General features: G+C 44.3%; 1 protein-coding gene across 1 annotated transcript in view; it reads right to left on the bottom strand.

Annotated features, from left to right (window-relative positions):
- The window catches only part of LOC124604371 (GATA-binding factor C-like), a 652,859-nt gene that overhangs the window by 560,385 nt on the left and 65,122 nt on the right, over positions 1-27,352 (bottom strand). The gene's annotated exons all lie outside the window — the stretch shown is intronic.

Genomic DNA, 27,352 nt, shown 5'->3' with positions numbered 1-27,352 from the left:
GTAGGTACAGCCAAACCTTTTTTTTTTTAATTTGTGGTAAGGTCTTATGGGACCAAACAGCTAAGGTTATCGGTCCCTAAGCTTACGCACTACTTAATCACCGAATATAACTTAAAATAACTTACGCTACAGACAACACACACACACACACACACACACACACACACACACACACACACACACACACACACACACACACATGCCAGAGGGAGGACTCGAACCACAGACGGGGGGAGCCGCGCGGACCATGACAAGACATCTTAGATCGCGCGGACCGTGACAAGACTCCTTCCGAGCGAGTTGCCTGCCAGTGGTAATAAAGATATTTTCGCAGTGAACGTAGTTCATGACGTTAACCTTCACACGCAGAAAAAAGGAAGGAGCGGGGGCTTAAATTTAGTTCATGTATACATCATACCTAGGGAGATCCACGTTGACACACGTTTCACAAATAACGCTATTATTCTACAATAGTTCGAGGAAGTTTCTGATTAAATCTACACGAATAGCCCTCAGTATCTCTACTGTCAACGGAACAGTGCATCAGGTGCAACAGTTTGTAAAAACCAAATCCACGAAGAAGGAAACGGTTCATGACAGTCCTTATCAAAGTAAAAGGGGTGATATAGAGAATACTTGAAAACATTTTTCTGTAATGCTCGTGGTTTATATTGAACTCAGAATCGACTTTAACTGATGCGAAAGTAGACTTCAAATCATACTTTCTCGAACTTTTGTTTGCTATAGCAACTGAAATGCAGCAAACTCTCTACCTGAGGACGCTCTGATCCAAACTGGCTCCTATAAACGGCTGTCGCCAAAAAATTAAGTAAATTAAGTAACTACAAAAGTGCAGTTCATTTTACATGGCTATTGACAGTGTCATACGCTGGCCGTAATACCAAGGGCGCAAATCTTGAATTTGGCCTTCACGCAACATTCTCGATTACTGTCCGTTCTAGGATTCCTTGTTTTGAAATACACGTAATGGCTGGATTTAATAGTGATTTAATTTTCACTTGATGTACAAGAAGATACAGGAAATGTAATATATTTCTTACGACACTATAACTAAGACCGACACTCAGGCGCCTGTTCTTAGTCAAACTTTCATTTACAGCAGCGCGAGTTCTTCCACAAACACGTTTTTTTCTTGTCCTTTCGGGGATACACTGCGCTGTAAAATGCTACAGGTGAAGCTAGCACTTCTTGACACATCCATCAATCAACAGTGTTCTTTTTCCTGATTTTCTTTCGTTTTGTGTAACTCTGTGTGTGTGAGTGTGTGTGTGTGTGTGTGTGTGTGTGTGTGTGTGTGTGTGTGTGAGAGAGAGAGAGAGAGAGAGAGAGAGAGAGAGAGAGAGAATGAGAATGTATAGCAATCGCATTTAATTAGCAGGTGAACAACTAGTAATCTTTAGAGAGTAGACCACCCTAACGTTTCTTGTGACACAGTGCATTCATCCCTATTAATTAAGGCTAGTTACAGTTATTTGCTTGAACCGTTTGTGGTTTCCAGTCTTTATTTTGACTGATTCTTTGAATTAGCAACAACATCTAGCAAACATAAATTCCTTATGAAATTCTATTTGGGCATGCAAGAGGTGACCGCAGAGTTAACGTTATGCTGCAGCCTGCACAACCTCAAGACGCGCATCCGGACGGTGCAGCTTCTATGAATTCGCTATGAGTGCCAACGTACGTACACACAAGGGCAGAAGACTGCCAGCGACCGCTGACCGGTGAATCCAGACCGCTAGGTTACGGTCAGGAATAACAAGCCGCTATGCACTCGCTACGCCATTCCGTCTCTCAGCCGTCAAGTATAAGTAATTTGTCCTTGACTGGCCGGATCACACGCCTTTCGCCCGACCTACCCTCTCTCTCCCTTCTCCCCCCCCCTCCGCCCCCGCCGTCTCTCTCTCTCTCTCTCTCTCCCCCCCCCCGTGTGTGTGTGTGTGTGTGTGTGTGTGTGTGTGTGTGTGTGTGTGTGTGTGTGTGTTTTATAGACCGTGACTGCGTTTGAGCTGCATCAACATACTGTACGAAAATCTTACTAATAAAAGGAAACAAATTTGCACTAATGATCAAACTGCTGCTGAAATATGTGAGTACTCAGATCCTAGCGCAAACCAACAATATTTATCTGTCATATACCTAAAAAATTACGCTAAAATTGGAGACTGGTATTCGGATGTAGCAGCAAGTTAACGCGTCCGTCTTCCCCTATAAGAAACTACTTGTTCTTCGATTGCAACACATAGCGTTGAAACAGTGCCATTGAGGTTTTTCACAAAATGGTTGAAAGGGCTTATACGGTATAACTACGAATAATGGACGGAGGGAAATTAGTAGAGAAAAACCATTACATGACCTGTAAGTTTTAAATATAACAGAACCGGTTAAGGAGCGAAAATAAATACTGTCGTCTCTAAACTTACTGAACTAAACTGTACGGGAGATATTCAAAAACGACAATGTAGAGCGTATACTTTCGACACTAGGCGGAAATTTTCGAAGCGGACCATTAATGCGTCTACAGTACTGAATGACTCGTGTATTAATGTGCCCTTCACGGACATACGAGGGAAAAGGGTGGTGATGTGGAGGGGGTGGGTGGGGAGGGGGACGGAGAAGCAAGAGGAGGAGGAGAAGGGTCATTCATTAATTATCACTACATTGCGTTTACGCTTCATACGTAACTTACAACAACACAGAACTCGTGAAAACTGGTCCTTCAAAATTTACGGAATAGCTTACCAAGAAGCGATCAGTGTTTCATGTACTATACGCGTCAGTTCAAACACGTCATATTTATCTGAATTTATTGTCAAGAGATATGACATTACGGTTGTTACATATCTGCATTCTATCCAACCTAGTTTGTGTTCTACGCGTTGCTTGCGGATACATTCATAGTGCATTAGTAGGCCCTCTTCATTTCACTCCTGTGTCCGTCTCATTGTTTCCTCCACTAGCATCAGCTATGAGTACATCGACTTTAGCAGTATTATGGTGGCATGATAGAAAAATGCGACATCACGTTAGGTAGCACATTATTCGAGAAGAGCTGATAAAAAATTGTTGGCCTTTTACGCTGGCATAAGTTTTCTCTAGGTTGTGTAACTCCGGTGAAAGTTTGGCTGGGTCTTAAAGAAACTGAATCGCTACTTCCCCCTCGTACAGACGAGATACACGTATTCCGCGTCTAGAAGAGGTGAATTAACTATAATAGGATTTTTATTTTTTCTAATTTCTGAAAAAAACTTTGCTGAAAATCACGACGAGCGTAAAAATCGCATTGTTTCCTTCTGAATATCATAAGATTTGCTGCTGGCAGTCAAGATTTTTTTTTTTTTCCCGTGTACCTTACATTGCGCAAGAGATTCTCCTAGAATAAGTTTCCATTTGTTAGTGCAGTTTTATTACACTGGAACGTCTTAACTTGACCGTCTGATACAGCGTAATGATTCCTGGACGCATATTTCATTGGGCGCAGTTTACAAAACTCCGAAACTATGAAGTGGTCCCCAGATGACCAAAACGAAAGCAGGAAAATTCATGACTGCAAGCAGAAAATCTTTTGATGTTAAAAACTTAACGAAAGAGTAACGGACAGGTCAGGACACTTTCTGCGCACACCCGTCTTTTTCAATTTGTTGTCGCTAAGGCGCTGAGAGAACGGACGAGACGCAAGGAGCAGGAGACCTTTTCCGTGCCCGGGCGGCGAGGAAAGAAAATAGCGGCGGGCAATTTACGCGGCACGAGACAGGTCGGGTGGCGCCCCGTCTGATAGCCAGCCGCGCCGTGTCGGGGGTGGAGGTGATAACTCAGATAGCGCGCCGGGCGCGTAATTAAGGCACCAATTTAAGGCGCTCATCAGGCCCGACGGCGCTCGGATTTATTTAGCAACTGCGGACCGGCCGGTCCGAAAGCGAGCAAATAGTGCGAGCCGGGAGTCGTTAATTCGGATTCAGAATTACGGCCACATTACCGGTGGCAAGGAGCGAAAAGCGGTGGGAGGAGGGGGGGGGGATGGATGGGGGGTTACTAGGGGGTACCGGAAAGCCTTGCCGGGGTGGGAGTAGAAGCGGCTCAATTGTTGCGCACTACCTCTTTTATAAAGCGTCGAAACTTGGAAATAGATCTGTTATGATTTATACGAGTGCGAGAAGAAAAGTTACGGGCCTGCTACAGAGAGTGTGGATATCAATGAAGTACTGTTCTTATTTTTCTGCTACATGTGTAGTACTGTATCTGAACTCGGCTCAAACGGCTCTGAGCACTATGGGACTTAACATCTGTGGTCATCAGTCCCCTAGAACTTAGAACTACTTAAACCTAACTAACCTAAGGACATCACACACATCCATGCCCAAGGTAGGATTCGAACCTGCGACCGTCGCGCGGTTCCAGACTGAAGCGCCTAGAGCCGCACGGCCACACCGGCCGGCTGTATCTGAGCTGTCAACTTCATATGAGGAGTAGTTTTCATTTATATATGTTCCAAAAGTAGTCTTGTTCGGACATTTGAAAGTTGTGTACTGTGAATTTTGCCCGCCCCCCCCTCCACCCCACCCCGTAAAAAAAAAAAAAAAATAAATAAAACTAAATGAAAATAAATTTAAATCTATGAAACTTGCGCCCAGTATTCCTGGAATCTACTTGTTCATTAAGTCGCGGCCTGCTTGCACCTCCGAAGGTCCTAATCAACCGGGAACTTTACCTACGGGCACAGTCTACCTCCACTTTCAAAGTACTCGTCATCCATAATGGGTAACAGCTTGAACGATCACCCTAGCTACGACATACTTAGGTTTTCATTTTGATAATGAGACACTTAGCTTAGATATCTTTAAACAGCAAATGGAAATGATACACGACATAGAGAAAGACAGGCGACTCGATGTTTTAGATGAAATGGAGATCTACATTGGAAAATGAAAGGAGCCAGGCTGACACTTACAGAACAAAACGAATTGGCTACATCGACATGTATGGCGATCTGCTCGGAGGAGTCAGGTTCAGCGATTTATTTCTGCTGTAGTTGACCGTGGGTGGAAGCGAGGTGCTGCGCCCCCCTGTCCGAGCCGCGTCGGCGCCGCCACCCAAATGACGAAGAGAGTAAACATCCTGCTGCCGAAAGAAAAGCGGACTAATTCTTGTTATTTTTATGTTTAAATTCTGTTTTTCCCCTCTTCTACCATGCGTACTCTGTCTTGATACGAAAAACCATGATATGCAGTATCAAAACAAAATCTCTTATTTGTTATTACACGAGTTATTTAATGATTCATACTCTTTCCTTCTGAAGTATGTCTTACTTAATATAGAATTTCATAATGTTCATGAATCTTCCTCTTGACAATGCAATATTATAAATGTATAGAAAATTGTTTTCATGTTGTGAAGAAAAATCAGAGTTCGCGCGGAAATATTCCGTTCGTTTTTCCTGCGCGCTTTACGAGAGTTTAACGGTAAAGAAATACTCTGAGGGTGGTTCCATGAGCCCTCTGGTTAATTGTGAAATGCAGAGTAGTGATGTACATGTAGAAGTTACACATGGAGGACACACGCGTGTAGCTCTAGGGGAGGGAGGAGAAACTGTGTACAGATCACCCGTGCATACTCCTTGCACTTTATTGAGACAAAACATTCAACATACTTTACATGTACACATGCTGATCCATAGTTATGGACCATATTTTACTTTATGCTTATTTTTAAAATAGACTTTTTCAAGTAGAATATACTTGATTTTTAGATTGCTTGTTTATAAGTTGGTTTTTATATTTTCCATTATACTTTCTCAAGAGCTGGTCGGAAAAGAAATTGTGCTTGCGTCAGACATGAAATAAAACAAATTATGATCACTTTCGGAAGTGAAAGTTTTGTCAGTAGGAACAGTTTTGACGGTGGTAACAGCTACACTACTGTCAAAAGTTTCGATAGCAGTAGAACACTACGTAAGTGACGTTGGGATTTCTACTAAACCACTCAAGTTGAGCATTTTGGGAAAAGGAATAAGTGGACCTTTCCTCAAACTTTTCTGGACGCAGTGCACAGGTCGACGTCCTGTTGCACTCGTCTGTGTTTACATGAAGTGGAGAAACTTCAGTATCGTGCCTCCATAAACTTCTACCTATACATACAAATTCATCCAAAGTTAGTAGAGATTCAGAAGGAGGCTGGTCCTCCATTTTAAAAATATAAGATTGAGTCTTAGCTTTATTTTATTAGAGGATGGTGTGGTACAACAACAAGATATAATTGCGGGTGCAATTCATTTCAATAACAATGCCATAAAAGGCTTTTAAATCGATTTCAGAGGACGTAAACAACAAACACAGCTCAGTGGATAATTAGCATGTAAACAGCCGTGTGCTCCACGGTAAAAGAAAAAAAATGTACAGTCGAAATCGTCACTATCCCCGGCATGGAAGCAACATATATGGATTATTTTTCAGGACATTATACTTCACATGGAAATGTTTCTGTTACGGGGCATGCGTAATATCGTTTGGATAAAGCTATCGTTCGAAATGGCCTGATCTGCATGCACAGTACGCCAACAGCATGAACATACCACCGTACAGACAATTACAAATAACTTCATCTCCAATGAGTGTCTACAGCCGGACGACTTATCTAGCTTAGCGCTAATACATTAAATACTCAAATCTTCTTTGTGAATCAGTCTATTAGTGAAAACTATCAAAACCCTCATAGTGTTTCCCCAGGTCGGTGTTTACACGCAGACATAATAATGCGACAGGAGAATTTTATTTAGTAATAATACCCTGCCCGTATGTTACAATGGTTGTCTTTTCTACTCTCTTTTTTTTTTAAATCATGAATTTAGTGTCCAGCACCTAAATGTGATAGAAGTTATTCCGCGATGTGTATTTTAGCCTCTCCGTCTTGAGTACCGACCTCTTATAGTAGGTAGGTTACTTCCAGCTGGAGCAAAGAGATCAGATCTCAATCGACACGACAGAGAGCTCTCAAAATGACATAAATAAAATGTTCCGTTACAACACGACACGAGGCCATAATCTTTGTGTCCCACTTGCATTGTATCAAACAATTCGGTAGCACGAAATGATGCTCAGCAAGGGGAAAGAAATGTAAGCAGTAAAGTTCTCTTTCTTGTTTACGCCGTCTACGGCCATTCTGAAAGCAGACAGATATCCATGTCGGAAGTACCAGTGATGATCTCACGTGGTTTCGAAATAAACAAAAAATACGAACACCGGTATCCATATTGCTTTGGGATGCAGCAAAGTATTATTAATGTGGCGTTAATGCTTATACCCTCATTAGCAAGCTGTTGTTGTTAAACATGTTTGATGTACGTTTAAACACGGTGTTCCTCGTGTATACACGCGCGGCCGCGTTAAACTTTTCCGCGTGCTGCAGTGCAAAATATGGTGCGGCAGTCGGAATAGCACCGGCTAATATTTATCGAGCCGCACTCGCGAAGCTTGGCAGCCCTGGCGAGCGCATTACCTGCAGCTCGGTCCATATGCAAAACTGACTCTCGCAAAATTTATAGAACCGAGCTACACTGTACGAGGGTGCTATAGTGCGACACACACACACACACACACACACACACACACACACACACACACGGCCAGTAGCGTCAACTTCGTTGCTTGTTTACGACCCAATCTATATGTTAGTCTGCTTCATTTTCTGTTGAACTGATTTTAGAGGCAGCATATTTTCAGAGACTGCAAATTTCATAACATCGACAATGGCGAAATATTCGAGGTAATGCAATCACTCGTCTGGGACGTATCTAACAAACATCAGAGCAAGTACGCGAAAGTTAAATTACATCAATTACTTTCGTCAAAGATGACAATTTTTAAAAAAATATTAGCTAACTTCTTTGTAGCTGAAGATTAATTACTTCCGAAAATAAAAATGAATTCGCTATTTGATAAAACATAGGATATTTTGGAATACAGGTACCTGTTACATCTTTGAAATTCTCTTATGAAATACAAGAAAAAAATTTAGTTTCATCTACGTAGTTCCTTAAGCTTGCTACATTTAGCTCCGGTACAAACTGAGAAGGAAAAGTAAGCTTAACTACAGCTTGAGTTGAATCATGTAAACAATAATCATTACTCGTATTTCTAAAGAGCGTCCCTGAATGGAATATACAGCATACACAATGTGTAGGAGAATACAAAATGTTTTGTGCCACGCTCTTCATTATGATATACAGATTTCAGAATTAATAATGAGCAAAAACCACTGTATTTCGCTAAAAAGTGGAATTATCATCAACGCCTTTTAAATGGACTGAATACGCAACAACCGTTCCGCTCAGGTGCAAAAAACAAGTATATCTGTAACGATAGCTGGATGGTTTATGATGTTTCAATGATTACATATGTGAATTCTTACTGAAAGTAAAATCTGGTTATTTTTAGTAACTAGGAACCTGTAGAATGATGTAAATTTTATACAAAATAGCACATAAACGTCAACCTCAGCCAGGAGTAAAATATGATTACAGAGTTAAATGCGTCCAACGAATCAGAATAAATTATTATTGCAGACCTTTTAACATATGAGTTAGACAGTCCCGACAATTTTCAAACTACACACTTAGCATTCGATAAGCCGTATAAAAACATTCTCTTCGAACATCGATAATTTGTTAATATGCTTACATTAAAAGAAGCAACAGGTCAATTCCACATTAATCTCTGATATGTGAATTAATTTTTAAAACTGTAAATGTTGAAATTATCAGGTACAGTCATTTATATAATAACGTGCAACTTCCATCTGAAGATCGGGTGATTTTTTTTTTTAAATAGTTAGATGACGCGAAACATGCTTCACAAAATCATTCGCGTCCTTTGCCACAAGGGTTTTTCATATAGCAGCAGATATGCGGAAGAACAGTGACGGAAGGCTGCTAAGGAACCAACATCAACTACTGTGGCTGTATGGAAGAGCGGTGGAAATGTTAAAGTCGAATTAACGCACATCAACGAGTACCTGGATGTGTATTTACGCTTGCTCTCGCCATGCACAGTATGTGCGATGACCGATGCATGCGACACTAATGTTTGCTATTAGCTCTTTCACTCTAATTTTATTCCCTTGAAATATAGCCCGACAACGATCTGCTACACATATCATAATGTAATGTAGCGGTATGATTGGAGCTCTGTCTGAAACTACCGATACTGACAAAATTTCTCATTTTATTCCTTTCTTACTTGAACACTCCACACAGGGCACAACTGCCACGCACCGTATATCTATTCCTCTCTGAGAAAGCGTCCAGCGAATAAACCTAACGGTGTTCGTGCGCTCCCTGCGTCCGTTACGAAATTCCCGACGGTCAGTGGCTTACCTGGGCTTTCGACATTTACTGCCGATTCCTGGAAGACTTAACTCCAGGTAGCCGGCGGTCTGCCCTCCGCAAATACTGGTTCCCGCAAAGTGACTCTAAATATAAAAACAGCCTCTTGGTTATCGGCGTATGCGTGTCAGGCATTTCTCCCTGTCGGTAATATTAGCAACGCTGTGTCAAAACGAAGCAAGCTCGTATTCATTATTTTGTTGGACCTTTACTAACAAAAGTGCCGTTTCAGACATTTCTACAAGAAGAAAAAATGGTTCAAATGGCTCTGAGCACTATGGGACTTAACTTCTGAGGTCATCAGTCCCCTAGAACTTAGAACTACTTAAACCTAACTAACCTAAGGACATCACACACATCCATGCCCGAGGCAGGATTCGAACCTGGGACCGTAGCGGTCGCGCGGTTCCAGACTGTAGCGCCTAGAACCGCTCGGCCATCCAGGCCGGCTACAAGAAGAGAATTGATTCTTATGTAGTGGTACAGAACTACAGAGGGATAAAATTAAACCTGGACTACTTCAATGGGTCATAATTTTCTCTCCGAAAGCTCGTAGAAACGGGAAAGTTGTTGTAGCGATCTCAACCTCTGAAAGGGCACGGCCTATTTCCTTCTCATCCCTTAAACAATCTGAGCTTGTGCGCTGTCTCTAGCGACTACGTTGTCGATGGGACGCTAAACGCTTATCTTTTTCTTCCCCCCCTTTCCTATCCTTGATCCACAACTTACAGCATTGAGATCGGTGGAAGTTCTACTCTAATCCTCTCGTTCCCCGAGTAATATTTTAAAAAAGTCACTCTCCACTTTGCCTACTTCACTCCGTCGATCAAACGTAACTGTGTTCTGTCGAACTAATCGATTTTCTGAACGTTCTTCAGGAGGGATGTGGAAGAATCAAAATTTAAGTTGAAACAGAAGATGCCTCACTTTTATAGGGAAATTAGTCTTTTATAAATTTCTAATGGTTCTACAGTGAGAACGAAGAAGTTTCATGATAGTATTGATTCCACGATGCGCTGAATATTTTTAAAGACTCAGCTTGATAAAAGCTTTTTGAATAGCTACCGTTATCGAAGCCAATCGGTAACGCTGTAAAACCCTTCGGTCTTATCTGCAAAATAAATACCGTTCCTACACTTTCCCCTCAATGTCTCTGCTTCACGGAGAAAATGATGGTGAGATTTAAGTTTTGTTCACTGCGTTCGCACAACTTGAATAGTAGATTAATGCTGGCTTCCAGTCCATGTTAGCCGTCCGTCCATCATCGGGAGCTCTCCCGTAACGCTTAATGGCTATTGATTGTTTGCTGCCGCCTTTGGTGGAAAGTGAGCAATTGTTAGACACGTATTAATCCGATATTCATCGAAACGGAAAATTAAACGGCACCGGCACGTATTTACGGTAATGGGCCTACCGCGGCGTACTGTGCAGCGACGCTTGTCCCTTCTGTCGAATGTGTGTGTGTGTGTGTGTGTGTGTGTGTGTGTGTGTGTGTGTGTGTACAACAAATCCCTCAGCTTCGAAGTTACACTTTCTGCCAGTAGTTTGAAGATGACTGTCGCAAGCGGTAATGAGGTGCTATGTTTGCAATTTCCATCGCAACTGCTGTCTTTGTCTTCATCGTACGACGCAAATTATTGACAGTCTCGATAAGGTCTCAGTCTTAGACGGCCTTAATAGACGAAGTATACCACTTACCATTAATAGATCAGGTCCGGCATCCACTTATAACTAAGGCACGATTACTCCTCATGACAAAGGGTAAACAGTATACTTACAGTAATCTATAGTAATCATATGTACTCTGCATGATCTGAGTTGCAGTACAGTACATTACAGTAGATAGGAAACACCAGTTTAGAAACCACGTACATATTAGAATGCAGGCCTTTTCGGTGAATTTGATTAAGGAAATCTTAGCAGGTTATCAACCGAATCTGGTGTCATGTTGTCGCAACGTTTCTGCGCGTTTCCTACTCTTCATCTTAAGGATGAATATGAACAGTTCGCGAGCTTAACGTACAGCTATACACATTGTTAAATTATCATCATTAATCGCCGTTTTCTTTATTTCTTACATCATTCTCAACGTCCTGCAACACGTGTGTGTTAGAGTTTTGTAGAAAGCATTTTCACTCTGCAGGGGAGTACGCGCCGTTTTAAAACTTCCTTGCAGCCCGCAAAGGGCAAAGTTTCATGTACAAGTCGTGACAAGTACATAGCTTTAATCTCCCAGAAAGTGTACAACAGTGTACACTCTGTAGCAGAGTGAAAGCGTCCTTCTCTTGAGTATCCTGTCTTATAGGTGTGCTGCTACAGCAAAGTGAGCAGAAGCACTTCCATGAAGTATGGAAAGTAGGAACTAGTCTGGACAGCTCACTTGATGAAAACATTGACCTGTTGAACACAAGGATTCAAATTCGACTCCTGGTCCAGATTACAGTTTCAATCTGTCCGAATATTTCAAAAATAGGTCTTCTGCTTCGTAGACGACATGCATCCTGTCACTGAGGTTTCGATGATATAGGGTCCAGCAGAGTGCGAGATGTGCATTGCGATCGTACCCAACAAGATGCACAAGGTTTCCTTACACTTTAAGAACACATTGGGGTGGCATGGTCTGCAAAATAGCATCCTGTAATTGCCTCCTAACTGACTGTTTGCGTCTACTGGCTCGAAAATTTGCTAATGGGTTATTAAATCGTTTTCTTACGACTGTTATGTGAGTGGGGAGCGTTTGCCTACGTAAGCCGCTATTACGTTACAGTCGTAGTGTTTAGATTCCGTAGTAACTATGGTGAATGAAAGAAATAATGTTATTGTAAGAAAGAAAGAGAAGTATTAAGAAACTTGATTTAGAAATGTTTTGTGTCGGAGATGTTAAAAACTGTAAAAAAGGTTAGGAATTGCATCATGGATTTATTTATTTTCGTTTTGACAGTCGAATTAGCCCACAATCCGACCACATTTAAGTCAACATTTCAGAATCTGCAATAAGTGTTCAGAATCTCGGAAGTTCCATGCTGGTATAACCTAATGATAAAACTAATACGATGTTATCATGTCCAACGAATATTTAGAACCGTCAGAATCCGGTGGGTATCGAGCGCTTCATTTATAAAACAGTAGCTCTCTGTGAAATCTGTCTCTATGTAAACGATATACTTTGCGAATTACTGCTTTCGTTTTATGTGGATTCAACAATTTTGTAGCTAATTAACAACAAAATAACCACGTTAATTTTGTGAAGTTATTTACAATAATGTTCTCATTAAATTTTGTAATATTTACGTAATAACGTGTGTCAATAAATTTAAATACTTTCGTTGCGTACCACTTAATTCAAATGGTTCAAATGGCTCTGAGCACAATGCGACTTAACTTCTGAGGTCATCAGTCACCTAGAACTTAGAACTAATTAAACCTAACTAACCTAAGGACATCACACACATCCATGATCCATGCCCGAGGCAGGATTCGAACCTGCGACTGTAGCGCCTAGAACCGCACGGCCACTCCGGCCGGCCCACTTAATTCCTTTCACTCTGCTTATAATTGCAGTGCCTCTGTTCTATTTCGCCCTTAGCGGGAAGAGACTTAACAGTGTGTTTTGTGGAGTCTGTTATAAGGGAATGAGACATGTTTTTGCAGTCGTGGGGAGTTGTATTTCTGTGATAGCTGGTTTATCGTTGCGAAATAGTTTGATTGTTTAATATGAAAAAGAAGTACAGAATACAAAAACTTCTCAGGACTCTTATTATTTACGAGCACGAGTGTCTGGACAGTCCAAATTAAACTCTGTATATAATTTTTCGAACTAACGAAAGCTGTTCCAGCAATCACAACCCGAAAAGACAACGAAGGCAACACAAAACCTGCTAAGATTTGTAATTTCTCATTGTGGGCATCATTAGTTTTGAGCAAACTGACAAATATCTGTAAACACCATCCCTATTGAAGGAGGATGTCACAATGATTGTGTACGTCTCTCCTGATTTCAAACGTATTGATAGTTTATATTGGAAAACAGAAGCAGATGAATACTTAACACCACAAATTATACCAATATTAAGCGTTTCAAGATTTTCATTAGTCATTACAATTTGCTAAACTCGTAGTTAAATATGTCTATAATGGTCCGAAAATGGTCAGACTGTGGCAGAAATCTATTGTGAAAATAAAAATGAGTACCTGTGTGCATTGCGTGATGCAGTTGCTAAGTTAATTCACTATTTTTGTTGTAGTATTTCTGACCTCACATTAATTTCTAGCGAAACAGCGGATACATCCCTGTGGTATGAACATCGGAAAGCCACACTGGTAAGGAAGCCCGTGTTACCCATTTTTCCTGCCTATACTTGCAGCAGTTATTCACGGGCGCATACACAGATTACAGAAGCAGACGCTCGCTCCGCGATATTTTACATTTCACACTGTAGAGGGAGGAGCCGGGTGTGAGTGAGCAGGAGAGGAGAGAAGGGGAAGGGGGACGGGGGGTGCCGTGGCGCAGGAATGTCCGGGCAGAGAGCGCCGGCAGTGCTTATTTATTCGGATTAATTCCGCGAGAGCGCGGGCGAGCGGAAGATGGATGTCGGAATGGAGCAGGAATTCGGTAGCGCGCCGCCTCGGATTCGCGACGAGGCCGCACTCCTCAGCTCGCCTCTTGTCTCGTCACGTACTCCCCCCCCCCCCCCCCCCTCCTCTCTCTCTCTCTCCCCCTTTTTTTCTGCAAGCAGAAGCCGCCGTGTAAATCAAATCACTCCTGTACACCGAAATCAATCTCCACAGCACGGGATCAGATTCAGAAAGCGATCTGCAGCTTCAGAAACTACTTGAGACAGTTTCTGTTCCCTGGTGAACAGTATACACAATCTCTCGTTCGTTGCTACAGTTTGCATCTTTTGCTTCTTAGAATCGTCTGGTATGTCATCCGCAAGTAGGGCAACTCCAGAATGGTTTGGGAAAATACGAAGACAGAGACAATGCAAACAAAGCAATTCGGACGACTAAGGAAGTATTTGTCGTAGTGTACATAATCTGATCGAAATGCGAATCCGCCACTAGATGTCAGGAGAGGCGGACCCATTAGTGTGTAAGGAGATGGGGAGTATTTTGTTGCCAGTGGAGAAGCAGTAATAGCAGAAGGGATTGGTCAGCAGGGCTCAGTGGTTTCGAACGTGCGCAAGACCTGAGTAATCAAACCATTAGGGATGGAAAAATGGAAATGAGCGTTTGGCGTCATTGGCCGGGAGGCCCCTTGCGGGGCAGGTCCGGCCGCCTTGGCGCAGGTCTTATTACATTCGACGCCACATTGGGTGACCTGCGCGCTCGATGGGGATGAAATGATGAGGAAGACAACGCCCAGGCACTGAGCGGAGAAGATCTCCGACCAAGCCGGGCATCGAACTCGGGCCTGTAGGACGGCAGTCCGTCACGCTGACCACTCAGCTATCAGGGCGGACACATTAGGGATATTTTAACCCTTCTACAGTTGCCAGAGTCTACAGTCGGTGATGTGACTGTGACGTGGAAACGCAAAGGGCCAACCACAGCCAAATGAAGACCGTGTAGACTTCATCTACCGACGGACAGGGACTACCGAGCATTGCAAAGGGTAGTTATAAAAAGTACCTTGAAATCAGTTTCAAAATGTTGCCAGCAGTCCAACTAGCACAACGTCTGTGCGTGAGCAGTTGAAAGCCACACATTTCAGTAGCCTGTGCTGAGCTACGGAAAAATTTGGAAATTTGTTGTAAGGTCTTATGGGACCAAACTGCTGAGGTCATCGGTCCCCAAGGTTAAGCACTACTTAATCTAACTTAAACTAACTTACACTAAGGACAACACACACACACACACACACACACACACACACACACACACACATGCCCGAGGGAGGACTCGAACCTCCGACGGAGAGGAGCCGCGCGGACCGTGACAAGGCGCCTGAGACCGCGCGGCTGAGCTACGCTTGAGGTGGTGCAAAGAGCGACGCCACTGGACAGTGGATACTAACATATGATTGATTTGGAGTGGTTAAGAATGGTATGCCCTGAGGCAATCAAATGGAAGGATTAGGGTTTCGCGAATGCCTGGAGACCGTCACCTGTCATTAGGTTGGTTGGTTGGTTGGTTGTTTTGGGGAAGGAGACCAGACAGCGAGGTCATCGGTCTCATCGGATTAGGGAAGGACGGGGAAGGAAGTCGGCCGTGCCCTTTGAAAGGAACCATGCCGGCATTTGCCTGGAGCAATTTAGGGAAATCACGGAAAACCTAAGTCAGGATGGCCGGACGCGGGATTGAACCGTCGTCCTCCCGAATGCGAGTCCAGTGTCTAACCACTGCGCCACCTCGCTCGGTGTCATTAGGTATAGTGCCGACAGTGAAGTACAGAGGAGGTGATGTTACGCTATTCGGATAGTTTTCGTGGCTATGGTATGATCTCGGTAATGCAGTTTAAGATACACGAAATGCGGAAGGATATGAACATATTTCACAGGACTGTGTACTGCGTACAGCAGAGGAACATTTCGAAGATAATGAGCGTTTGCATCAGCATGAAAATGCAGCCTGCCATAAAGCAGACTCTGTGAGGCAATGGTTTGTAGATAATAATATTCCTGAAATGGAATGTCCTACCCTTAGTCCCGACCTCTACCCAGTGGGCGACTTTGACACGAGTCAGGACGTTCACTTTGCTCTAGACTCCAGCGTCTAACACCACTACCTTCTCTGGTTTCGGCTCTTGGGGAAGAAGGGGCTGCCATTCCTACACAAGCATTCAGACACCTGTTGTAAGTGTCCTCACGGAGTTCTAGCCGTCATGAAGACGAAGGATGGACAGACTCCATATTAATGTCCACTAATGAGTGTCTGGACGCCTCAGATAAGACAGTGTATTAGCGTGCGGTTGCTTTGCAAACTTGAGTTGTATGTTACACTTTTTCAAGTTTTCCATTAAGAGTGAACATGAAACAAAGGTAAAACTTCCTTGCCAACATCTGGAGCACGTTTTATCCTTTAAACATTTAGGAGGAACGCTGAGAAGCAGCTTGAAACGGAGCGAACATGTAAAAATCAGTATTAGCGAATAGAAGATTAAGATTTGATGCAAGGACGGGGGGGGGGGGGGGGGGGCACGTTCAGCACATCTGTAAAGAAATTTGGATACAAGACGTCAAGTGTACAGCGCGACCAAGTCTAGAGTATTGCTGGAGAGTTTAGAGTGCTTTTCAAGTAGAGTTGACAGCAGCATCTAGCCGGTAGGATTAAATCTGGTCCGTCTAACCCATACGAAAATGTAAGAGAGATGCTCGGGGAACTTAAACGGGAATTTGTGGAAGAAAGATGAAATCGTTCTCGCGGAGACCCATTGATCAAATTTAGAGAACTAACGTTATGAAACTGTTCTGCTGTCATCGTTCTGTATCTCAGTTAGCCTTCATAATAGTAACATACACGCATATAGTCATATTCCTCTCACGCAATACGCGGGATAACAGAAAATGGCTAATATATCAAGCACCCTGCGCGAAGAAATGTACTTGCACTTGGGGAGTTTACATGTAGCTGGAACTTACAAATCAGCATCGGACGAACAAACTCAGTCAGATGCTGAAGGAGATGGCTGTTCGTCGCATCTGCACATAGCTGAATGGTGCAAGAGATTTTTTGAAAGCATAGTCTCTTAGGAAGATGATCAAACTAAATTAAGACTCGGAAAAGAAGAGAATAAAATGATAGTGTGTTCCTGATATTGCTGGAATTTTTTACGTTAACAGACAATGTATTTGACACATTTTAACAGGACAGTATACGCAAAAATGCTGTCGAGAAGCTTGTTCATTAATAAAGGAAAGAAGGAGACAGTCTGGCCTGCCCTTTATGCAAAGGATTAAAGAAGACCCAAAATTTTTACAAAGCGTAATTGCTGCTGAATCGTTAATTTTTAGTGGAGAGAAGTGGCTCCATGTACCGATTTATACGAGTATAAAGGTATTTCGAAAAAGATTTATCCTTTCAATGTACTACATAGTACTAAATGATTTCTTTGGACTATATCGACTCCATATGATTTCAACGTCAAGAATACATCCATATTACATACAGAGCGGTAATTAATGAGGTACATAATGTGTGGATGAAATGATGATGGTACTGTCACCATCCAGACGTCTGTGTGATTTTGGGTAGAATAAGATTCGGTAGAAAAGGAAGGGAAGAAGATTAGGGTTTAACTTCAAGTCAACAACAGAGTCGATAATGAGGAGAAAAAAGCCCAAGCTGGAGAACGATGGGAAAGTAAATCAGTAGTGTTCATTTCAAAGGAAAGACTCCGATATTTGCCTTAAAGCATCCAAGGAAACTACGGAAAACCTGAATCTGGATTCCAAAGGGGGTATAATCGTCATCGCCCCGAATACTCCGCTGTTGTCTTCACACTGTGCCATCTCTCTCGCTTATGAAAATCAGGATAACCAAATGGAGATTCAAACTGCTTTGTTGCCTGAATACAAGCCCTGTCTCTTGAGCGGTGAACCAAGCCAGCTCACACGGTCTGTCCTACGAAGAGTAGTGGGAGACCCTATTTACAGGGACGTGAATGAGTAGCAGTCGGCGACTCACTGTACTAACTAGCCAGTCGGAAACAATACCACAACCCAGACAGAGATCAGCTATCCTAAGCTATGCTCCAGTCGACAGACGGGAGCTCCACACGGGAGTGGAAAGTACAGTAACTCAGGCCTCGAGAGAAGCTACTAACACTGTGTGTGTACCAGCGGTTAGAGTCTATTAAATCCTACCTCCTTCACTGTCACCCACGTGCGGGAACAATACGCGTGCCGTGTAGGAGTAGGCGTGACTGTCTGAAGGACGTGTCACCAATTAAACACGGGATCGGTTTATTGTTCTGTAGTTTCCAGGACCAATTGACGGCTGCTGAAGTTGGCATTCGGGCCTTGTCAGCGAAGAGGGGGATTTATCCGATGTACTTGCTTCTGAACGAGCAAGCTCGGCTGCTATAGAAGGGAAACGGCTCGCGCATATTAACTGGAGAGGTTGTTTGTCGTGATAATTGACGACAGGAAAGCTAAAAAAGGAGATACAAAAAGTGAGTGGTTGGTAAAGAGTAAAAAATATGTATTGGAAAAACAAAACGGACAACGAGTGGTGAAAGGGGAGGGGCGAGTATTCCCTCGGAGAATTACGCGCACCGCGTCCCCACCTGCTTTTGAGCGGCGAGGAGAAACTGTTGGGCTCTTTTTCGTCGTTCGGTGTCGCTCCCTGAGCGGTGAGGTACTTGTCGTTAAAATGAAGTACCCTTATTAGTAATTCAGCGGACGTGGGCGAGAGACGGACGCGTGTGCGGGTACTGCAGGCACTAATGTAATGGGCCAGAACTTGTCGGGGTAGCCCCAGCCCGGCATATGCGCCGTGTTCAATATCCTTGTTCACCTTCGTTTACCGCGTGCGCTGCCGCGCTGATGGCTGGGGGAGGGAGGAAGAAGAGGAGGAGGAGGAGGAAGACGAAGAAGGGGGGCCTGGTGGGGGGCACCGTGACGGCCAGTTGTCCGCCATACTTGCTCGCGCACCGACGAGGGGGAGTCAGCATCGGCAGGCGTCGCGCCGGCAGCCCCGCTATGCCCACTGCGCTGTCTTCTGCACAAAGAAAGCCCTCCTCGTGGTACAGGTAATGGCCGTATGGCGACTTCAGTTCGTCACCCTGTTGATACCACGACGCTGGATCCACCAAAGGAACAAATGGGACGATTTTTATTAGGTCACACTAGTTTGTACGAGGGCCACACCGAAAATAATAGGCAACATTTTTAAAAATATTAATTTTTTGTTTTTTAGACAAACTAAGAATATCTTCTTTTTCTACATACTCTGGTGTGCAAAACTCAAGGACAAAGGCAGTTTTCCCACGAAGTGTCATTATCAAGAAACACAGCTCGATGAAATTTGGGCCATCAAATAAAAGAACTTCTAAGGTACTGTACAGAAGCTAAGTGAAATAAATACGCATTGTGACGAACAGTAACGACACTTTTATCGAAAGACAATAATTCAAATGAAATCGCCGCCGTTTATGATGGCCTCTTAGACATTAAAAAAGGTGGAACATGGTTCTTAATAGGGCGTGTCATCACCACGGAGAGCAATGCATGCTCTGATGATGGTCGCAAAGTTGGCAAGGAGGTCTTGTGGTAGAGCGTTCCATTCCCGCATCAGCGCAGCTGACGACTGCAGGATGGTAGTTTGCACATGTCGACGTGCTGCATTACAGCTCCCCAACGCTTCCTACACGTGCTCGATGCGATTCAAGTCGGGGGAACGGGTAGACCAGTCCATCCGCCAATTATCCTCTCGTTCCAAGAAGTCCTCCAACTCCGCCGTTGGATGCGGTCGTACGTTGTCATTCATAAAAATGAAGGCAGAGCTGAATTTACAGCCGAAAAGACATTTGAAATGAGTTTAGTGACACAATGATGCTGACTCTTGAGTGTGCCGTGTTCAATGATTTGGAGGCCAGTGCGCACTTACAATGTGATGTTACCCACACCGCAACGTTTGGATCACCGGAACGGTCCTGTTCGACAATGTTTCAGTGTGGAATAGGTTTTCCCACCTATCGGTAAATGGGGGGTGGGGAGGGGGCCTGCCGGTCGTTGTGGTCGACCGGTTCTAGGCGCTTCAGTCCGGAACCACGCTACTGCTACGGTGGAAGGTTCGAATCCTACCTCGGGCATAGATGTGTGTGATGTCCTTAGGTTAGTTAGGTTTAAGTAGTTCTAAGTCTAGGGGACTGATGACCTCAGATGTTAAGTCCCATGGTGCTTAGAGCCATTTGAACCATTTTTTAGGGGTACGTCCTGAATCTCTGATCAATCAGTCTGCTCTCATCCGAACAAGCGACCCCACTCTTCATTGGTTCAGGCCCTATGCTCTGAGCACCATCGCAAACGGTGCAGTCCCGTTAATTGTGGCTGAGACTGTAGCCGTTGTTTCACATGTATCCCTTCTTGACTGCTGCACAGTGTAGCAGTCATCTGCAGCTGTAGCTGACTGTGGCATGCTGACCCGACGACCAGTAGGTCGTGTTCCAATATGTCCAGCTTTCTATGCACGACTGGGAGACCTCATGCAATATGCTCGCACTTCTATTCGTTTCCACCTAGTAGTTAATATGTTATGACACTTTATCTACCTCGTCCCTAAGATATGCAGAACAGTGTACTTTCTATCACCCGTTCTCCCGGTCACTATGGAAATTTGAAAGTACTATTACGACTTAACTCTGTTCCAACTTCCCGAAGACACCGACGCATTGCCATCAAAACATCCTGCGACCTGTCGTAGCGTTGACCTTACATCTGTTCCACAACAAAACAGAAAGGATGGCACTCTCAAAGTGCCAAGTCGGGGCTCCCACGCTCCCACCCAAATGTCCTGATCTACTCCACAGTGACACGAACAGTGTGAGGACGCGCGCTATCCTGTTGCAGGATGACCTCCTTCCCAGGCCGTTTATCGCTCCAAAAGTGTCTGCAAAAAGAGGGCGGCGTTTATGATTTGTCCATCCTGCAGAAAATTAATCAGTATCTTTCCTTGCTGCGTTCCGCGGAGGCATTTTGAGGGTGACATGTACGAGGCTATCACGGATACTCATATTTAGATCTCTGAAATATTTGACTCATCTCCCAACACTGCTAGCGACCATGCCGACGTCTCCATATTGAAGTTTCACACGAGGTTGGTTGAATGAAGGAGAAGGATAGAGAGTAAGGGGGGATAAGGGGGCTCTCGATCCAGGAGTGGTGCATCGGGAAGTGGAGTCGTCCACCGAAACGTTTTCTGATGTAGTCGGGAGAGTAATGATTCGTAACAGTAAAAGCGAGAAGGGAAAAAACGTAACGGACATATTTCGTACCATCAGTAACAAAAGCAAGATGAAGGAGATAGGGACTTCGGTAGCTGGGTATCCCCGGGTCACTGCAAGCGATAGAAAACGTCCCACCCACAGCTTTTCCACTCCTTATCCCTTACGGTCAAGATTGCTCACAAGTCAAGAAAGTGCAACACCCAAAATAGAAAGCTGGGTGCGGCGGAAAGGAGGTAAACCGAATCTAAAATCGATTAAAACAGGGTGAAAGAGTAGTCCGGTCAAGGAGGTAGGAGTGGGGGATTCCCCAGACATAGCATACAGCGAAACCTCAGATGAATTCCAATAGCACATTTCCCCTCTTTAATAAGGAATTCAGTGATAGCACGCTTTCGAAACTAATCACTGGTGTTTGCCATTTTTGATGTACTGCGTGTGGTCACGTGACAGACGCTAATAACGTCACAATGTGGCAATATGTGACACAGGGTATGTGGATTACGATCCTGCAGTAGTTTTTGTTACACTGTTGGAATTTTAACAACACGTTCTTTACGACTTTCAGTGTGGCCCTATAACTGTGATATAACCGCCTCTGTTCTCGATATTAATCCTGCAGTACAAAATATTTGTCATTTCCTTAAAGGAACACACTAGCAATTTTGAACGCTGTCAAGAGGTCATGTGGTCCCCACATGTACTATGGTGTGTATATCGCAGCCGGTTTTGTTGGCATCAGCGCAGTGATAGCGGGTCGATGTGGAGACGTGACAGAAGGGCAGAAATGAGCTATCGTGTTTGAACGCATCCCTGACCACATTGTGGTGTACGAACGGGGACTGTCCAACTTGTCTTCAAGGAATCTTGTCCCAATTACAGACATGTAACACTGCGGAAGAACAGCGTTTGTCGAAAGACCCTAACCTACAGGGACCAGCACGGAGTGTCACGTCTTGAAAATGACAAGTAGCTTCAAACGCGACACGAATTGCTGCTGTCAGTGGACGTAGCTCCATCTCAAACAGTTCCTGAGGAAATATTGTGAAGGGAACAGCGTGCAGCGAGCAATTGTGGTGGGGTGTCTCGTAAAACGCTATTGCTCACAGTCGTATATAAAGTTGCACGTCTTCAGCGAGCCAGACAAAACAAAAATTGGGCAGTAGTTGCCTGGAAGTGTGTGATGTGCTCCGACGAACCACATAATTTTGCCTTATTCCAGATGATGCATAGCGCCCAGTGCACTGACGTTCCAATAACATGTATAGCCTGCAGTGCGTGGAAGGTATAGTTATACCACAGGTGGTACTGTCATGTTCAAAAATGGTTCAAATGGCTCTAAGCACTATGGGACTTAACTTCTGAGGTCATCAGTCCCCTAGAACTTAGAACTACTTAAACCTAACTAACCTAAGGACATCACACACATCCATGCCCGAGGCAGGATTCGAACCTGCGACCGTAGCGGTCGCGCGGTTCCAGACTGTAGCGCCTAGAACCTCCCGGCCACCCTGGCCGGCTACTGTCATGTCTTAGGAGTGTTTGTCGTAACATAGAGCCTCCAAGCAGAGACGGAGTGGCCAATGATCGTTAGATCATAGATAATAATATACACAGCGGCCAGTTTTTTTTACCAGAAGTCGCGTCGGAAATACTGTCGCCTGTTCAATTTCGCAAGACATGGATTTGACACCCACGATGTAGAAAAATTTCTAGCTTCTTACTAAGTGTAGGACTACTACTCATTTAATGTGGAGTAAACTATAGTGTGTCGGAATGCAGGGTATTCGGCATTTATTATAATGTTCCGGAAAAAAATGGGAATCAGTCAGGGAAAAAATAAAGTTTCATTTGTATTTTGCGAACTCTCTGAGGGGATTTCACAGTTTCATGCTTGAATTTAGCAGCTTCTAATCTTCATATAGTTTTCTCCTTCCCAGCTAATATATTTTAGATTAGATGATTGTCAATCTAGACACTGTCACATACCAAAAACATCGAAAAGGCGTGTAATGATGTTTACATGCGCTGAATAATGAAACCATGGCAAAACAATTCCACAGTGTTGATTTTCGAAAACAAAACTACTGTTATTACAGAGACTCAAGAACAACCTTGTGACTGACTGACATTTGAGAGAGCCGAGTTGCAGGGTCCAGACACCAGCCAACCATAATTCTTTTCCGAGCGCCACGTGCTCGCTGTATGGCCTGTTCTCTGTAGGTCTATGTGGAGTTTTGTGTGGCTGGCTGCACGCCGACAACACCTTCCCTGTCACCGCAGTCAGCCAGTAGCAGTGCTATTTTAACCGTAATATAAGACTACTAGCCAGCTGAAGCCTATTTCACCAGTTCACTCGTTCGTTTGTCGAGCAGTACGGCCAAAATCTGTTTTCCTACTCTTTTATGGTTGCCGCTCCCTTCTAATACAGTTAATCAACTTCCTCGCCAACCAATTCAAAACTCTTCCCATACAATAAAATCAACGTGTGTTTTCTGTAGGCGAAAACACAGTAACGTGGCACCCATATCTTCAAAGAAGAAGTGACAACTGGTGACCTCAGCTTTTCCCCTTTTTGTGTCAGTGATATTTCTGGGATTCTTCGGAACCCAGTTAAACGTAAGAATCATCTTGACGTCTTTCCCAGGTGGCCGCCACATCTAACAGATCGGAAAATATGTTAAGAGAAAAAGCAAAAATTTTGCTGCGATCATTGTTGCACGCAATCGCATGGCAGGCGGAATTTCAAAGAGGAAATGGCGAGTCAACGGAGCCTCGAAACGGCGAGCCAAAATGAATAGCTGGGGTTAAAGGTAAAGGAGTTTTCTTATCGTATCGCACAGACAGGGTGTCTGTTCCTTTGAAAAAAGAGAGGTGTACATCTTTAATACTGACGACAGCAATTGCACCAAATTGTGTAAATGTCACCGTCGGTGGACTTTGTGCGTCAGCTGAAGGACAAACACCAACTTATCATTCTTATCGATAAGCATTACATCATAGCATACAGATAAGAACTGATTTGATCGCTATAATCACAGCTAAATACTTGTAAATGACATATTGCAGTCTGGCATTTTAAATGTTGACCTTTCGTCTCCCTACTAGGGTCGTCATGAAAAGTCAGAGTGCGACGAAATTTGACAATTATTTTTGTGGGCTGTAGAGTTACTTGTAAACAAACCCGTTGCTCGCTGTCTCAGTAATAAAAGTATGAGTACAATAGCACGGGTGCTTTCGATCTAAATTCTGCTACGTGTTTCTGGATATTAATCATCTCGGCCAGAACTCCATTAATGTGGAGGTACTAATCGTTGCAAAGTGATATGAATTTCAAGTTAACATATGCATGAGCAAATTTGGCATATCTGGAAAGGAAAAAACAGATTTTATGCGTTGGACTGTAATTAGTGAAACACTGTGATTTTCAACTGAAATTAATCTGTATTTTATGTTGATCGGGGACATCAAACGTGCGTTGATTACGAAGACTACGTAGAAGCGCTATAAAAGCACAATTTTGCTGATGGACAGCATTAAATAGTACAAGAGCAAGACAATAAGTGTCTTACATGCGGTGCAGTAATAAGGACTTGCAAGAAAATTACCACTTTCAGTCAACAACAAAATCTGTGTTAACTCATGACATACTTAGCTCCAGAAGGGCTATTTGTAGAGACTAATGAATCTGTCACGTATTCTAAAAGTTGTGAGTAGCCATGGAAATAATGTCATCAACCAGGCTGTTGATTTCAGCACTACACTCCTTCAATAAGCACCTCTCTATTGTCGGTAGCGATCGGCCTGTAAGTAACATATTTAGCCGGCTATCAGGAATTAAGTTAAAGGTGAAACCGGAATCATTTTGGAGAGGAGCATCTTTCAAATACACAAAACATTTCAAGGAGACAAGATAGGACTATCGGAGGGCCAACCGGCCATCTAACCCCCCCCCCCCCCCCCCCCCCCACGTCTTAACGTCACGTGAGAGTATTGCTGTATAGGGCACCAAGCAAATCAGAGCAAGTACTGGACCCCTGGCCGGCCGAAGTGGCCGTGCGGTTAAAGGCACTGCAGTCTGGAACCGCAAGACCGCTACGGTCGCAGGTTCGAATCCTGCCTCGGGCATGGATGTTTGTGATGTCCTTAGGTTAGTTAGGTTTAACTAGTTCTAAGTTCTAGGGGACTAATGACCTCAGCAGTTGAGTCCCATAGTGCTCAGAGCCATTTGAACCATTTTTACTGGACCTCTGTGTCATCCCACATCACTGGCTGGAGACTAGCAGCAGCCGGACTTGAGCATTACCATTGCATGCATAGGTTTCTGTTGTTGTCCCAATGGCTGCGTTTGCAGCTGTGCGATGACCACGAAGCATGGACTGTTGATAAATGAGGTCGCGTTGTGTTCAGCGTTGAATCATGGTTCTGCACTAACCCCGGACCTGGGGAGAGATCCGATTTTTCCAATGTTTTAGAGAGGCACAGCGGTGTTACTCCTGGCACCATGATGTGGGTAGCCACAGGGAATGATTTCAGGTGCACAAGGCAATACTCGTGCACACTCGTCACTTATATTAATGAAAGGTGTGCGTGATGTTGATGTACTATTGTGACTAAAAAGATCCCAGATCTGTCCCCGAAGGACACATGTGGGACCATCTCGGACCTGAACTACTTACAACAATTGTGAGCCAGATTTCCTCCGGAGAGTATATAGCGACTTTATGACAGGCGTTCGCGGCAGTATCAGTGTATGGATGTGGGGGGTCCTGCCCACTCGTCTCGTATAGGGTGCGGAAGGGATGCTGCCTTCTCGGAATGCTATACAACAATTCAATCAAATAACATTAGTAGTTTTATTTCAGTAAAGCAGGTTGACACTACTTAACTTGAATGTACTACATGCTGTCGCAAGCGATGGGCGACAGGCAATATAAATCAGTGTCCTGTGACGTATGCAATGTTCAGGAAAGTCTCTCTCTCAGTTTGTGGATCACTGTTCTCGTAGCACTCTCTGCTAGGCCGTGCTAATAGTCGGCGAATACTTCCCGCAGATGTACGGCCGAGGCTGGCAGGAGCGGCGCTTGTATTCAGTTCTTGCAAAGGTCGCTCCTGTCTTGGCGCGGTCCTTGTCAGTGGGCGATTGGCTGACGTCGCCCCACCTCCATCTCTGGTCTTGCGTTCTTCCTCTTCGTTCCGGCGCTTGTGGTTACGCCAGAACAGCACCCATGTCATATGGAGTGGAACGTCACACTGTTAAGTGGGCTAATGCTACCACACTCTTCGTAAATGAAGTTGTATACTGAATATTTCAAGTCTGCCATACAGACAGGATAAAGCGTCTGGCAGACCAGTAACACGCAGTTCTCGCTAACCTCCCCAGCAGGACCAACCTGGACCCTAGACAATTACAGTTCACGTAACCCACCACAGATGCCACAACCACGCAGCGGGCTCCAGGTCATCAAAGCATATGCTCCTTCATCCACTGATACGCAAAGATTATTTCCATAATATTTGTTATAATCAAACCCCGGCCGGGAAGACGTCCGACAGACATCGCCCGACATCCTCGGACACATCGCAGCAGCCTTAAGGAATGCGGTCTGCGAAGGCATCCGGCCCCGGCAGACAGGCGAGAGGGCATTCCAGAGGAGGCGGTGACGGGCGATCAGATCGCAGGCGACCCGGCTCCGCGTAACAATACGGCGACGCCTCCACCCGCCGTCCCATTGTCGGCGTGCGGCTTTCAGCGAGAGGCGGGCGCGTGTGAAATTCCGACGCCAGATGGAATAAAAAGACAGCCGTCTTAAGAGCAGAGACTGACGCTGCTAATCGACCAGCTAAGCTCCGAGCAGAGGCTCTTTTGTGAGGGGGATCGGGAGTCATCTGGGCGCGCTTTGGCGAAATGCTGACAGGGAGTCGCGAGTGCCAAGGCGATTATGAATCCAGCCGGGATGTAGGCGAGGCCATGTTAACAGAGTGGACATCTATTTCGAAAAGGCTAACAACGTTCACAGGTCTCGATTCCGATAGCAAGCCGTTACTTATCAGTTTGAATTTATGACAGTAGA

This window comes from Schistocerca americana, chromosome 1 (genome assembly GCF_021461395.2).
Source record: "Schistocerca americana isolate TAMUIC-IGC-003095 chromosome 1, iqSchAmer2.1, whole genome shotgun sequence".
Classification (NCBI taxonomy): domain Eukaryota; kingdom Metazoa; phylum Arthropoda; class Insecta; order Orthoptera; family Acrididae; genus Schistocerca; species Schistocerca americana.
Note: the sequence above shows the minus strand (reverse complement) of the source record. Positions and strands in the feature narration are given on the sequence as shown.